This window comes from Chrysemys picta, chromosome 7 (assembly GCF_011386835.1).
Source record: "Chrysemys picta bellii isolate R12L10 chromosome 7, ASM1138683v2, whole genome shotgun sequence".
Classification (NCBI taxonomy): Eukaryota; Metazoa; Chordata; order Testudines; family Emydidae; genus Chrysemys; species Chrysemys picta.
Window position 1 is genome coordinate 62551971 of NC_088797.1, and position 16645 is coordinate 62568615.

The following is a 16645-nucleotide window of genomic DNA, read 5'->3' on the forward strand; positions in this document are numbered from 1 at the left end:
GTGTGGGACCTCTGAGCCCTCTGTCCCACCAACCTGGGCTCCCTCTCACACTGTGATGCTGTGACAAGCTACAAACCTCTGGCAGGTGCTGCACTTACACAGCCACCCACAGGCAGGGACACACCCAGATGAGTTACATGAATGACCTCCCAGACACTCCTGAACTAACAATAGGGAAGCTCCAGCCAATTCCCCCTAATCCCCAGCCTTGCACCCCAAAACTGTACCATCTCGCACTGGTCAGAAGCCTGACCAGTGGAAGTTCATTACCCTGTCCACCCTCCCTCAATGTGGAGAGGACACACACTAGCTTTTATTAACTGAGCTGAGATTTTCCAAGACTTCAACCAAAACACGCTGTTTTAGGTCAAATATTATCACTTCTATAATAGATTTATTAACTACAGAAATATTTTAAGTAGTAAGCATAGAGATTCAAAGTTGGTTACATAAGAAATAAAATAAATTCACAGTCTAAGTTCTATAAACTAAACAGGATTGGAATCAAGCAGTGTCTCACCCTGATGGTTAGTACAAGCAGGTTACAGCTCTTCAACACAGGCTGGAACTTTCCTTCAGCCCGGGACCATGCTCCCCGCTTTCAGGCTTTGTCCTCCAGACATGTTTCCAGGTGTTGAGTTGTGGAAGGGATTGAGACCATATGGTGATGTCACTTCCCCTCTTTATAGTTTCTTCCAGCTTGCTGGAAATACCCTTTGCTAGGATGTGATCAAAGCAGTCTCCATTGTCTATGTGCTATCTCTGAGATGTCTCCATTGTATACGGTTCCTTGGATAGTCCTTGGGAGTGTCCATTCCCTTTAATGGGCCATCAGCGCATCTGGCTCCTCCATTGTTGTACCTGAACGGCTGGTTTTGGGTGTTCCCATCTGTAAGCGTGCGGACTCACCCCTGCAGTGCCTCCTGCTCGTCTCTCAGGGAATTAGCTTGATTTCCAGCCCGGAGCGCCCTCTGCAGGCTGGTGATCTGCCACAGCTTGGCCTCCTGTGTCCCTCCCAGACTCCGGTGCCCGTTCTCTCTGAGGTGCTGCCTCCTCGCAACACCCCAACAATCTCTGTGGGTCTCCCTTCCCCAGGTAACCCCCTCCCACTACCCCCACCTCGCCTCAGTCTGGGCTACTGCCAGTCCTCACCTAGATGTCTTACCCATCTTTTTCTTTCCAGCCATGACTGACTTTCTTTCAGTCAAGACCATCCATGGAAGTACAAGGTGCTGGCTTCAAACCCTCTTGGTTGAAGGACCCACCTTTCTCACCTTACAAGAGCTCTGGTGTCTGTCCAGTGACAGATGCTGAGATGGCGTCTCTCTCCCTATATCTTCCCAAATTCACTGTTTTGACCCCAGGCTCAGGATGACCTCATGCTATTCTTCCCTTCCTGTGGAGGGCCCATCCCCCTGCTGATTCATATGGAATGGGGTTTCCACTGGTTTTGGTCACATCTTGCTTAATTTCACTGGAGACAGGTAGCTAGTTGCCTTCCTTTCTGTCTGGGGAAAACCCTGTTTCTCCCTGTGTTTGGTCACAGATTTTAAAGCGTAATATCAATGAGTAGCCATAATTCCTCCTATAGTGTTAACACTGACATTTCATAATGAAATTAATCACCAGTGTCATCACTTTCAGGAAAGAGAAGAGTGTATCACGTAAGGTAATACAGTAATCTTGTATATAATCAGTTGATTCAATTACTTATTTGCAGTTCAGACACCCCATTTTTCTAGTCCAGAGGCTATCACGCAGACTCACTAGGGTGATGACTTCTTTTACATGCACCTTCATTGTCTCTGCCTGATGATCAGGCTGGTTAGCCAAGCAAATCCACATTCCTTTGTCTAGGGCAGGCTGGGCTGATGCACTGCTTGCCAACCACATTTCAGTAACATAATTCTAGCCCATATCCCTATGTCACAGGGTTCTCCCTCACAGCGGGTGGTTCCTCCTCCTCCTGGCTGCTCTGGGGAATAGCTCTCTTCCAAGCCCGATGCCTCCTCTTGTGGTCCCTCTCCCTTCCACTCCCCGTCTCCCCTCAGATGTCCTCTCTCGCTCCAGGAGCTTCAGCTTCCTCTTCGTGACTTGGCCTTCCAGCCAGCTCACTATGTTTTCCCCTTCCAGGGTGTAGAGTCTCGCTGGACCCGCTCTCCAGGCAATGCCACCCCCTCAGTGGCTGGGAGGGGAATCTGGGCTACTCTGGGTTCCAGCCCAGGGACCCTACAACACACAGCCAAGGCCTACTCAGTCTCTAACCCTTGCTACTCTCTTCCGGGCTGCTTTTTTCCTCCATCCTTCACTTTTCTGGGGACGTCCTTCCCTCAGGGCCAGGCTCCCAGGGTCCTCCTCTTTGGCTGGGTTCCCTCCTTCCCTCTCCAATGTACAGAAGACAGCTGCAAACATCCTTGATGCCATCACTTCCATTGCCAGCTTCCTGACTTTATACCCACCCAGTCCCCACCTGCTCCGCTGAGCTTCATCTTCCCATCATGGGTTGCTTCTCCAGCCTAATCACACTAATAGGCCCTTTCCGAGTTTCCTTAACACCCCATCACACCATAACTCTTTATACACAATCCCAGAATAATGATGATGAGTGAGGTATTAGTTTTCCAGTAATATGCCACCTTTTGGGCATATATCATGACACTAGTGTGTTCAGTGTAGTGAGTCTGCCAGGCCTGACACAGAGCAGTGGCCCATCAGTGGGCCAGTGTGTGACAGCCTCTCAAAAGGGGAACGCAACAGGGAAACCGGCTGGTGGAGCACAGATACGCACCCTACAGTTGCTCATGCCTGTGTCCAATTTCCAGACACAGACGAAAGGCTGTGGCGTATTTGGAGAAGCGAGTGACACAGACTGTCCTTCACTGAGAGTCTTTCCAGCGGGGGGTTCTGTTGTCATTGGTAAATATGGTGGGTGCTCTTTATATTCTTGGGAGCTACCTGAGAGACCTCAGCCAGGAAATTAACCACAGCCCTGGTTGCATCAGGACCCATCTCACCTGCCCAACACCTTAAGAGCACGGAGATAAGAAGTCGAGGGAGAAGTCTCCAGCATTCCTTGCCCACCACGCTGTGCCTAGCACACGCTCCACAAGGCTTTCACTCCCATCTCCAACAGAGACCATCCCTGTGTAAAAGGAGGGGCCTGAGGAGTCCACTCTCCAAGTCCAATGTGGCTGTGATATAAAGGCTCCCCCTGTGCCTCAGTACATGGTGGAGCTCAGGCTGCAGTGCCAGGGGAGCCTTGCAGGTGCTGACACCCAAGCCAGCATGGGGTCAAGGAACCTTGCAAAGCCAATGACAAGGAAACTACTAATGAGAACTCTTTACACACGGCAGCCTCCCTCACACCACCTGAATCATAACCATCAAGCGAATTGCAAATAAGCTATAAAAGAAGGGTGTCATTGGTTGAGTTCCCTCCAATGTCACAATGCTCCCACCTAAGAGTTATCTGGGCATTTCTATAGCTTATACAACATAATTAGCTATCACAATTGTTAATATCTTAGCTTCAAACCAACCTAATTTCTTCAAATACAGTCAGAGCCCAAGATTTCAATGGCAAGTTAGAAGAGTCTGTGCTATCCAGCTGTTTGGACAAAATTAAAGACTGACATAGATGCTAAATTGCTTATTTTACAATTAATTTCAACTCAAACTAATTAATGATTTTGTAAATTCCCAGAAAAAATTCATAATGCATCCAAGGAGTCAGAGCTGTAAGACTGGGGAGGACATATTGTATATTTCATGGAAGACAAAGGTTGAATCCCTGCTTTAAGTGCACAACGGAATTCAACCTAACTATGGAGTCACGACAAGCACCTCCATTATGTACTTTTATTTGCTGGGGAACAGACTATTGGACAGGTCCAAATCAATAGCTCAGGTCATTCTTGAATTGGGCCATTGTGACATCTGAGTGAATTCAGCCTACCAATCTTTCATCTCAAGCTGACTTGCTGGCTGCGGTTCTATTGGTTGAAATGAGTTGATTGCGTGAGGGGGACTGTACACATGTGCCTGCCAAGTGTTCTCATTGGTAGATTACTCTGCAGACAAGTGTCACTGGATTGACGCCAACCATCACTGTATGTTAATGAATCAAGGGCTGAATTTACCAGTATGTAAAACTACCCCAACTAAATTCCACCTACCAACCATGAAGTTTCCCTAGTTATTGGTTGAATTCCACCAGAGCAGGTAATAATTTTCCACATCAGAGGCAGTGTTACTCTGCAAATGGCTCTGCTCACACATAAGTCCCTAAATAAAGCCTGTTTTATTCCATGCAACAAACTGCCATAAATTCACATTGATGTTTACACACTGTTTTTAACACCTGCCTATTCAGAGAACAATCTATTCTGCCCCTTTAAAACTCCAGGTCTCTCATCCCGGAGCTGGATATCTCACAACCCCAAATCATTCTTGTCTGCACATATAGTCACACGCACATGTGCACATTCACACTCATGCACGCACCAGTATGTGCATGTTCCATATACCTTTGTCTTATGTTGGTTTGTTCATTTCTCCATAAAGCCTCCAATCCACAGATCTCAACTACTTAGCCTCATTGCGCAGCCTACTTTGTTTTTTTTTGCTTGAACTCATTACAGTCAACTTTGTATGTTGCTTCCAACTAGTTTTCCTCTCAGTACAAACTCACCCAGGGTCATTCTGCAGTTCATGCTCCTTGAGCAATTATGAATTCAGATCAGGGCTTCTTTGGAGCCCTCTGCAGTAGTGCTTCTGTGTGAAAGGGAAATGTCCCTCCAAAGCCCCAGGCACTTTCCCATGCTGGTCTGGAAATATCTTCGTGAAACCATCTTCATTGTTGCTTTACCATTGTTATTAGCCACGGGGACACATTTCAGAATAAAAGAACCTGCTGAACTCTGGCTAAACTATGACCAAATCTTACGCAAGCCTCCTTAGAGTGTATGGTTCAGATCCAGTTTTATCATGTATGATTTTGGGATGCAACCCAGAACAGGAAATGCCAGAAATGTGCCCGTTCTCGTGTGATTGTCTGCCAGCCTAGACTCCTGAGCCCATACAGTCAATGGGACCGAACACAGAGAGAGTCGTAGAGTTTAAGATCAGAAGAAACCACCAGATATCTATTCTGACCCCCTGTATCTCACAGGCCACCAGCACTACCCAGCACCCACACATTAACCCAACAACCAAAATGAGACTAGACCACAAAGAGGAACCACCAAAATGCACCAGTGCCCAAGGCCCCTGCATGGACATGATTAAGTGAGATATAGCCAGATAATCCTGACAAGTGACCTGCACCCACACCCTGCAAACCTTCCCACTCTCCCTCCCCACCAAAGTCACTGCCAATCTGACCTGGGGGGAAATTCCCTCCTGAACCCGGACCGGTCAGACCCTGTGTGCGCAAGCAAGCAGATGTTCACTCGCAGATCCTGACGCAGGAAAGGAGCCCAGTTTTGTAGACCTCAGAGAATTATCAGACATTTATAGTAGATTTAGGCCAGAGCAAGGGGTAGGGTGTAAACTGGCCCATTCTGAGAGGGGCCACTGGAACATCACAACTCATTCCAAGGTTCAGTTCCTCTCTAGCTCCTAGGCCCAGAAGCAGCAGTAAATCACTATCCCCAGCCCCCCAGGGCCAGCTCTACCATTTTTGCTGCCCCAAGCAAAAAAAAAAAAAAAGCAAAAAAAAAAAAAAAAACCCCCACAACCGCTCGGACTGCCGCCGCCCGAACTGCTGAAGCGTAAAAAAAAAAAAAGCTGCCCGGACTCTGCCACCCCAAGAATGGACAGAATGCCGCCCCTTAGCATGTGCCGCCCCAGGCATGTGCTTGCTTTGCTGGTGCCTGGAGCCGGCCCTGCAGCTCCCCAAGCTGAGTCAGCTACTCTGGCCAGTGGGGATGGAGTCCACGCTTTGCCCATTCCCTGCCATGCCCAAGCCTGCCCTCCTGCTCCAGAGAAGGGGTAGGTGGGTGAGTGCAGAGCCATGATCCAGACCACCCAGACAGGGGTGTAAGGAGATGACTTCTCTATGCAGTCCTGGAGTGTGTGTCACAATCTAGCTATCACTGATTTTATTAACCAAACAGTGAGCACTTGGGGCTTTCTATCTTCAAAGCCCTGTATCAATAGGAACCAAATCAATGGCAGACTCTGAACCCCTCGGAAATATTTATAGGAAACAATTTATTCAGCAAATTTGATGTTTTCCTGTTTTTGCTTCAGGGGAACACTGCCAGCCCTTCCTTCCATCCATCGAGCCAGCCATGTGCTATCTTTCCAAAAGTATCACTTGACATCAACTATAGCATCTTATGCTAAATATGTTTTCAAGACTCTTGCAGTGTAAACAATGTCTTGTAAGTATGTTGTGTTTGATATCAATCTACTTATGTCCTACCCCTGGGATAAGCACTGTTCTTTTAAAAAGTTTAAATAGGATTTGGGTTTTATATGACAAATATTTTTTGATTAATTGGTATTCAAACTGCCAGTCATCTGTTTATCAATAGCATCAGCCTAGTGCAAGGACAACATTCTGCTCGTTAAATTGCTGGTGAGCAAAGTGTTTAGGTCTCAGCATTTAAAAAAAAAAATCTTTTTTTGTGCAAAGAGGCTCTCAGAAAATGTGCTATCATTTAAAGCCAGAATGAAAGGATTTCCACTTCTCTCTAGTCCAGGCCTGCACAACATGCAGCCCGGGGGTCGCATGCAGCCCACGTGGGCTCACTGTGCGGCCCGTGGGGGTTGAGTGGGTGGCCTCACTGTGCGGCCCGCAGGGGCGTGAGTAGGTAAGCGGCGGGTGAGGGAGGGGGGCTGAGGAGGCGAGCGGGCGGGCAGTGGCGTAGGGGTAAGGAGGCGAGCCAGGGGGGTGGGGGGCTGAGGAGGCGAGCGGGCGGGCTGTGGTGAGGAATGAGTAGGCGAGCCGAGGGGGTGGGGGGCTGAGGAGGCGAGTGGGCAGGCAGTGGCAGGGGGGGCAGGTGAGCCGGGGGAGGGGGGTCTGAGGAGGCGAGTGGGTGGGCAGTGGTGTAGGGGTAAGGAGACGAGCCAGGGGGGTGGGGGGCCGAGAAGGCGAGCGGGCGGGCAGTGGTGTGGGGGCAGGTGAGCCGGCGGGGTGTGGGGTTGAGGAGGCGAGCGAGCGGGCAGTAGCGGGGGTTGAGGAGGCGAGCCGGGGGAGGGGGGCTGAGGAGGCAAGCAGCGAAACGGTGGCTGACCTGTTCTACTGATCTGGTCTGGCTCCCATCCCCTTTCCCAGGGCTGGCTCCAGGCACCAACAAAACAAGCAGGTGCTCGGGGTGGCACATTTCTAGGGGTGGCATTCTGGCGCCAGCCAGCAATAGGCGCCGACTCCGGGGCATGGGGAAAAAGTGCCCCCGCCGCCCCAGCTCACCTCCGCCTGCTCCCCTGAGCGCGCCGCTGCCGCTCCGCTTCTCCCCCCTCCCTCCCAGGCTTGCCACGCGTGAAACAGCTGTTTCGCACAGCAAGGCTGGGAGGGAGGAGAGGCCGAGCGGCGGAGGTGAGCTGGATCGGGGAGTGGTTCCTCTTACCCCCCCCCTGGTTACTTCCTGCCCCCCCCACTCTAGCGTACCTCCGCTCCGCCTGCTCCCCTGGGCATGCCGCTGCTCCGCTTCTCCCCGCTCCCTCCCTCTTAGGCTTGCCACACACGAAACCGCTATTTCGCGCAGCAAGGCTGGGAGGGAGGGAGGGAGAAGCCGAGTGGCGGACGCTCAGGGAAGATGGCGGTGGTGGAGTGGAGGTGAGCTGGAGCGGGGAGCGGTTCCTCTACCCCCCGTTACTTCCTGTGCCCCCCACCCTAGCTCACCTCCGCTCCACCTGCTCCCCTGAATGCGCCGCTGCTCCGCTTCTCTGCCCTCCCTCGCCTGAGAGGGAGGGGGGAGAAGTGGAGCGGCAGCATGCCTGGGGGAGCAGGCGGAGCGGAGGTGAGCTAGGGCGGGAGGTCACGGGGGGCCCGCAGGAAGCAATGGGGGAGGGAAGAAATGCAGCAAGCCGGGGGAGGAGGCGGTGCTGGGGATTTGGGGAAGGGGTTCGGAAGGGGTGGATTTGGGGCGGGGCTGGGGGCAGAAGGGCACAAAAAAGATGGGGGGGCGGGCAAAATTTTTTTGCTTGGGGCGGCAAAAATCCTAGAGCTGGCCCTGCGCTCTCCAAGGGTTGCAGCTGTCTGGAGGTGCCTGCCTTCCACACCTTCCTCATTCACACCTCATTTCATTCAACAGGGCAATTGATTACAAAGTGGGGGGAAGATCTTATTCTGCTTCTAGCAAAAAAGACATTTTTCTTTTACCTTAATTATACTACCTTAGGGGCCCGCTATAACATATTACCGAAGTTCAATACTGCTGTTTTGGTGGGGCGGCGCTGGGGAAAGAGGGTTTGTTTCTGTGGGGCAGGTGGTGCTGGGGAGGGGGGTGTTGTGTTTCAGGGGGGCTGGGCGGCGCTCGGGGGATTTTCGGCCCTCAGTTGTTTTCTTTGGAGTAATATGGCCCTCGCCACTTTACAAGTTGCACAGGCCTGCTCTAGTCCATTCCTAGCATTCACTCTACCCTACACTTTCCATCCACAGATTTTCATAAAGGTGGGTATGCATCATTATCCCCATTTTACAGATGGAGAAACTGAGGCATAATGGCTAAAGCCAATGGTTTCAAGCTTGGCTGCCAAAAGTTGCAGGTGCTCAATGCATAGGAAAATCAGGTCACTACATTTGATGCCTAAACAGGGTTCAAATTCCAACGTTAGGCTCCGAAATTTGAAAACTTTGGCCTCAGTGATTTGCCCAAGAGCAAACTGAGCACAGGAGTGAAATCCTGACCCCACAAAATCAGTTGGATTTTTGCACCAACTTTGGAAGAGCCAGGATTTCACTCCAGCTGTGCCAGTCCTATGCCCCATCTACCAGACCAGGCTGTTATTTGCACTACTCTTCCTAAACTTCTCCATCACAGGCCTAGCCTAAGGGATACCATATAATAGATTTACCTAGTTTCATTTTGATGAAAAAACACCACGTCTATTTATTTTGTAGCCTACCTGGCCAGGATTGTGCAGATTCCTCTTGGGGGCGACACTCATCAAAAGGGTCCTTGGAACTGACAGCGTAACCCGGTGACAGGGAGAGCAGAATTGGGCCCTTTACATTCCATTAAGCTTTGATTTAAAAAACAAAACAAAAAACAAAACCCACATTCAACGTGCCCTTTTGGTGCCGGAAACTCAGAAGTGACCAAATGGCAGTAGTGACGGAGAACCAGGAAATTAAATGGATCACTCTGGTTCTATCGTCCAAGCTGAATGACATACAAACAAATTAGCTTCATACCTTAGATGATTTGCATAAACAGTAATGGAGGGAAGGTTGATTAATATATGGAGATATACCTATCTCATAGAACCAAAAGGGACCTCGAAAGGTCATTAAGTCCAGCCCCCTGCCTTCACTTGCAGGACCAAGTACTGATTTTTGCCCCAGATCTCTAAGTGGCCCCCTCAAGGATTGAACTCACAACCCTGGGTTTAGTAGACCAATGCTCAAACCACTGAGCTATCTCTCCACCCTGAGCTATCCCTCAGATAAGGCTCTGTCCCACAGATGCTGAGCACTCTGACCTCCTTCATTTCCATGGGACTGTTCATGGGCATCAAATTAAGCGCACATTTATGTAGATTGGTGCTGAGCACTCTGGTTCCATACAGGACCAAGCTCTTCAAGACACAGAGAAAGTTGATGTCATCTTCACCTCAACAGCCTTACCTCACTGTAACTCTATGGATTGGAGCGGACAGACGCCAACACCACAGATTAAATCCAGCACTAGATTTGCAGCCAGTTGCTGTTCACAGAGGTGAGTCCATTTCCCGGTTATAAATAGCACCACGGTTTAACAATAATAAAGGAGTGAGACATCTGGATGAAATCAAATGAGGAGAGCTGAGCCACATGTGCGCACAGAGTCCAGGCCTGTCCCAAGCTCTGCTACATTTTTTGGTATGGAGGAGCCAGAGTATTTCATAGAGTGAGAGGGGGCAGCTGGCCAGGAAATGCTTTAAACCTAGATCTCTGCTACTTTTAAACTAAACATCAGTGCCTTTTTGCTTATCTCTTTACTTCTGCAAAGACAGCTCTTGGGGAATGCCAAAATGCTAATGGAACCAGCCTGTGGGGAAGGCAGCCAAGCCCCATAACCCTGTCCAGAAATTGGTTCTCCCCTTGATTGTTTTGGTTTTGACTTTCCCCAATCTGTTTCCCAGCCTCTCTTCTCCTTATTATGCTGAGAGACCATCCTGACATCCTTTTAATTCATCTTGTTTTGTACAACTAGTTCACCCGATCCCAGCACCTCCAGATGCATGAAGTTTGCAGTGATTAGACAGGGCTGACTGCAATTCCTTCTCACTCTCAAGTCCCAGGATAGTTGTTTCTTGGTAGGAAGAGGAGCTGCCTGGATCAGACAGCACAGAATAGAGCTACAGGAGCCTTCTCAGCTCTATCTTACTGATCAGCATGCTGAAGTATGCCATGGCACAACAGGGACGCCAGCTCTGCCAGCAGGCCCTGGCCCATCCAGCCCAACAGCAGCCAATCGCTGATGCTATGATTGGAAAGCAAAACCCTCCCTGTGCAACTAGCCAAGTGTGCGCTGTTCCCCTCCAGGAGCAGCTGAAGCATAAGCCTTGCTTGTGCTGGTCTTTGGCTGCAGCCTAGCTGTTAGTCTGCAGGGCTGTCCCAGCAAACATTCCCAGCTCTGGCTCTGATTTGTGCTTGAAATTCTCTGTGCCTCTGTTTCCCCATCCTTACAATTTCACAATATTTTACAGCCATACAGGGAGCTCTGAGGCCTGCACATAATAGGTGCTGCAGAACAGCTTTGCAAGTCCAAAACTGAGGTTAAGATGGGGCTCATCTTTCCCACAAGCCTCCCACATCACTTAGTGTGACAGGCTCAAGAGGCCATGAGTTGCACAAGCTGAATCAACAATGTGTGATGTTGCTTTGCTTTCCACTTGTTCTACCAGGCACTGGTTTCATAGTGTGTCCTTTGTTCACACCTTATGGGACAAAACCAGGCCCATCAGCACTTTGTCTGACTGTGATGCTGGCCGGAGCACCAAGGGACAGTGGTTAAAGGCAGGCTCTGGTCTCCCCCTGCTGGTGCTGGGGTGCGGCACCCTGTCTCACTCCCAGTTGTGGGCTCCAGGGGATGGGTGAAACGAGCTCACCACAGACACAATGGCAGGATGACCCGCACTCTTGAAATGCACAGTGGAGAAACGTGAGTGACCAACACAAAGGCCCAGACCCTCAAAGGTATTCAGGCTCCTAACTTCCACTGTGGGTGGATCTGGGCCCAACACCTTTGTGTAACAGTTCAGATTGTTCAAGTACACATACAGCGACCTAGGGCATGCACAATTATCTCAACCACACCACACAAGTGACCAACACCACACTCCTCATCCAGCCTGTCATAATGATAAAGGGAAGGGTAACAGCTGTCCTGTGTACAGTACTATAAAACCCCTCCTGGCCAGAGACTCCAAAATCCTTTTCCCTGTAAAGGGTTAAGAAGCTCAGGTAACCTGGCTGGCATCTGACCTAAAGGACCAATAAGGGGACAAGATACTTTCAAATCTTGGGGGGGGGAGAAAGGCTTTTGTTTGTGTTCTTTGTTTGGGAGTGTGTTCGTTCTCGGGACTGAGAGGGACCAGACATCAATCCAGGTTCTCCACATCTTTCTAAACAAGTCTATCCTATTTCAAACTTGTAAGTAAATAGCCAGGCAAGACGTGTTAGTTTTCCTTTGTTTTCTCAACTTGTAAATGTACCTTTTACTAGAGTGTTTATCTTTGTTTGCTGTACTTTGAACCTAAGACTAGAGGGGAGTCCTCTGAGCTCTTTAAGTTTGATTACCCTGTAAGGTTATTTCCATACTGATTTTACAGAGATGATTTTTACCTTTTTCTTTAATTAAAAACCTTCTTTTTAAGAACCTGATTGATTTTTCCTTGTTTAAGATCCAAGGGGTTTGGATCTTGATTCACCAGGAGTTGGTGGGAGGAAGGAGGGGAATGGTTAATTTCTCCTTGTTTAAGATCCAAGGGGTTTGGATCTTGATTCACCAGGAGTTGGTGGGAGGAAGGAGGGGAATGGTTAATTTCTCCTTGTTTTAAGATCCAAGGGGTTTGGATCTGTATTCACCAGGGAATTGGTGAAGGTCTCTCAAGGCTACCCAGGGGAGGAAATTAGCCTTGGGATGGTGGCAGCGGACCAGAGCTAAGCTGGTAGTTAAGCTTAGAAGTTTTCATGCAGGCCCCTACATTTGTACCCTAAAGTTCAAAGTGGGGATACAGCCTTGACACAGCCCCCTTCCACTCAGCATGCACCTCACCCACCAAATTCTAAAGCACACACCCTGCCAAAACCACCTTAAGCCCTTACAGACATTTGGCTTCACTCCCTTTGGGATTAATGGGAGGTGGTAACCACTTTGAAAGAGGGCAGTGCTTTGTTCAGTCCTCTGGAAAAGATCATGCTGGACCATGTCCAGCTGAAGAGAAAACCTCAGTTATGGTGAATAGTGACAAAAATGACCATTAATCCTAGAAATATTCTTCAAACTGTAGACTACCCCCAGATATGGAAACAGAACTCAGACACTTCAAGGTTAAGACTATTCAGGACACCAGGTAGTTAATTTCTAAGCTAATTAATTTTAAATTGGATCCTTTTATAAATTTAAACATCTTTACTTGTAAATTCTCTGAAAATTCATTCTGTGCTTCGAGAGCCGGTGCTCAGAGTCAGGAGAGGATTCGATGCATACTTCAAATGTAATCGCTGGGATCCCACCAATTTTTCAATGCAAAACTCAACTCAGACTTAAGCAAGCATCACTCACAGTTGCCTGGTTAAAACCTGGAAACTTTCACCCACTGACCCATGAGTCATCCCCATTTAACAGATGGGAACTGATTTTTCAAGGTCAAACAGCCAGCCAGCAGCAGAGTGGGAGATCAAACCCAGGGGACCCAACACGCAACCTACTGCTCTAGCCACTGGACAATATTACCATCCTATCTGCACCCAAGGCTGGGAGTGAAGGACAAGCACCCAAAAACAACCAGGTCCCATTGTGCTAGGTCAGTGGTTCCCAAACTGGGGTTCGTGAACCCCTGGGGGTTCACAGAACGTTACAGGGGGTTCGCCAGAAAAATTTCACTAATGGCGAACAGAGGACCCTGGGCCTTGGAGACAGCAGGTGGGACCCGGTTGCAGGGCAGACACCCCGAGCCCCAGGGATAGCGGAGCCGGGCAGTTGGGGCTGGCAGCCCGAGCCCTGCCACCGTGAGCGGGGGAGCCGGCAGCCTGAACCCCAGCCCGAGCCCCAGGGAGAACGGGGCCAGGCAGTTGGGGCCGGCAGCCTGAGCCCTGCCCCCGTCAGCTGGGGAGCCGGCAGCCCAAACCCCAGCGCTCCGCGTGGGGCTGGCAGCCCGAGCCCCAGGGAGAGCGGGGCCCTGCAGTTGGGGCCGGCAGCCTGAACCCAAGTGCTCTGTGGGGGGCTGGCAGCCCGAGCCCCAGGGAGAGCAGGGCCAGGCAATAGGGGCTGGCAGCCTGAGCCCCGCCCCCATCAGAGGGGGAGCCGGCAGCCCGAACCCCAGCCCGAACCCCAGCCCGAGCCCCAGGAATTTGCCAAATCTCATCTAAAGCCAGAACCACGGCCCTCCTTGTTACCACCAGCCACAACCTCACCAGAAACTAGAGATGGGTGAAAAATACCAAGCATTTTTCACAGAAAGTTTTGAATTTTTTTCACATTTTTCAAAATTCTCCAAGAAAAATTTACAAAAAACTGAAACGGAAAAATGGTCCATTTTCAAAAACTGTTTTCATGAAACATTTTCTGATTTTTGAAAACCAAAAATGAATTTATTTTTATTAGAAATCATTTTTTTAAAAACAAAAGCCAAAAAAAAAAACATTTTACAGAAACATCTTTGGTTTCTGGTTTTTCTATATTCGTTAAAAAAAGTTTCAATTAAAAATATTTTTCAGAGGTTCATAGATTCCAGGGCCCGGCAGTTGGGGCATCCATCACACTGAAGAAATTTAAACTTAAATCCCTGAAAATATTCATTTTTAGGAGGGGGTTCACGAGATTTCACAATTTAGTGAAAGGGGTTCGCGGGCTGTTAAAGTTTGGGAACCACTGTGCTAGGTGGTATGTACATATGTTGTAAGAGACAGACTCGGCTCCACGGAGCTCATAATCTAAACAACAGGTGAGGCAGGAAAGAGGAAGATGGAGACATGCCCAAGTCACAGGCAAAGCTGGGACTAGAACTCAGATCTCCTGCCAATCAACCCTACCTCCCAACATTGGGTCAGGGTTCCTGACCCAGCATTGGGGCTTGTCTATTCCCAGCAAGTCACAGAGAAAGTTATGAGCTGAGTGGTGCCATTTAACGGCCTTAAAAAACAGCTCCATGCCTAGAAAAATGTTAACTGCCAAACTGCAGCAAAAAACAGTGCTATGCACAGTAAGATAATGCAAGCGTTGAATCTGTTCCATTCCCCATAATCCACCAAGTGCTTCTGATTCCTCAATTTCTCCCAGGGCATGGGGCCTCGTGGGGAAACGGAGAAGAGATGATCAGCTGAAAGGCACATGAGAGTCCCCACTCCAGCCAGATCTGTTCCCAGTTTAGCAAGAAGGGGGATTGATGTGGAGCTGATCTGGTGTTGCTATCATCTGGGATGACCATTTTCACACAGGGCTATTGAGTCTGCTGCTCAGCGGTTACCTTGCTGCACAGTAGCTACGTCATGTTGGGAGACACAGACGGCCTCAGCTTGTTACTGCAGCAGATACATACGCACAGAAGTACCAGGCTGGAGTCAACCCAGGGTCTGTACTGGCAAAACATTCACCACGGTGAGTGCGTTATAGTGGGAAGTGGCCTCCAACTTTCACTTATCAGGGGGCTGGAGGAAGGGTGTGGTGCTAGCTGGAAAGAGTGTGGGGTCAGGAGATCCTGGGACCACTTCACTCCCTCTCTATGAAAGCCCCCACCATGCACTAGTGCTGCCCCAACCCAGCAGAAGCCACTAAGAAGTGGGCTGCCATACGACCCCAAGGGAATGGGGCTCAGGAGCAGGTCATTCATGCCTCCTTAGATCTCTCCTTCCGGGGGTTACTTCTTAAGAGACGTTGTTACAGTAAATTTCACTGTAGCCCATGAGAGTGGTTGTGCCCATGGGACCACATCCCCAAAGGGTTTGCACCCCTAGCGTAACACTGCAACAGGGGCGGTAGCAGATGTGGCATTTTTTCCAAAAGGGGGGTGTGGGCAGCACAACCTGTGCCTAGAAGGAGGCCTGTTGGGGGAACATGCTTTGTTAGGGAATTGGCAGGAGCACTGTGCAATCGAACCTTCAAACAAGCAAGGCTGAGTGCAGGCAAGATCTGTCACCCCAAAATTACAGCCAGAATCTGCCTCTGTAGGTGCCCCTGGGAGCTGATCAAGCACCGGGTTCCCTGAATTGCCTCTGCATTAAACTGGCCATGCTGCAGAGAGCAGCCACGGGGGCTCCTTCGCAGCTCCTTGTCACGAGCCCTGCACTGTTGCTGCTAAGGGAAGGGGGAGGGGGAGAATGGAGCCCACATACCCAGCTGATGGCACGAAGCCAACCATATCCCCGCAGGAACACTGGTATTTTGGTCTGTTTGTTTTGCTTCTGCTGCCCTCATGCCTGTGAGACCCACACCCGAGGTTTCCCATCCTTTCTCCTAAAATGAGAGAGCTTCCAACCATGCATAAAACAGGGCTCCATGGTGCTTGTGAGCCCACCACGTTGATGCTGTTAAAGAAGATATTGGCCTCTGGGCTCAGAAGAAATTGAGCACTAAAGGGCACAGCAGGTGGTTAATCACACATGAACCCAGGGAAGGTGGAGCTTTGTAGTGAATTAAGATGCTGCCTATATCACGGAAGGCAAAACACAGCCCCTATTCTAGAGCAGACACAGGATCCCAAAGCTCCCATGGAAACAGGAAAGCTTCTGCCTTCTTCGCAGACAACTTAAACCAACCCTGCAGTCCTCCTCCTGGCATGGCCTTCATTTTCAAAGCTGCTGCTGGAGTCAAAGGACTGTGCAAATCTGACCAATTTTAGCCCTTTGTCTTTATTAATTTTCTTCCCAGTGTGAATATAAAGTCTGTGCAACTGGCATTTACAACTCCCCAGTGATGAAATACACAGCACGGCAGCCACTTCTTATTGATCCCGGTGGAGAACATAAATGAGTCATAGGTTGATCACTGACATTCCAGCAATAGGGGACAAAGGCATGGAAAGGCCTCCAAGCTGGGGATGAGCTAGTTAAAAGGAGCTGGTCGAATACTATTCTGTGGAGCAGAGCAATGTGCTTGGTGGATATTTTCTCCTATAGCTGGCTGCATACCATTCCTTCTCTCATCCGCTGAATAGCCACAGTATTAGCTGGCTCATTTAGCCAATTAATATATTTATTTTTCTGGTATTTGACCAGCCTCAGTAATTAGCAAGTCACACCAGATAAGGTTGCGCTCTAGGTGTTCAAAGA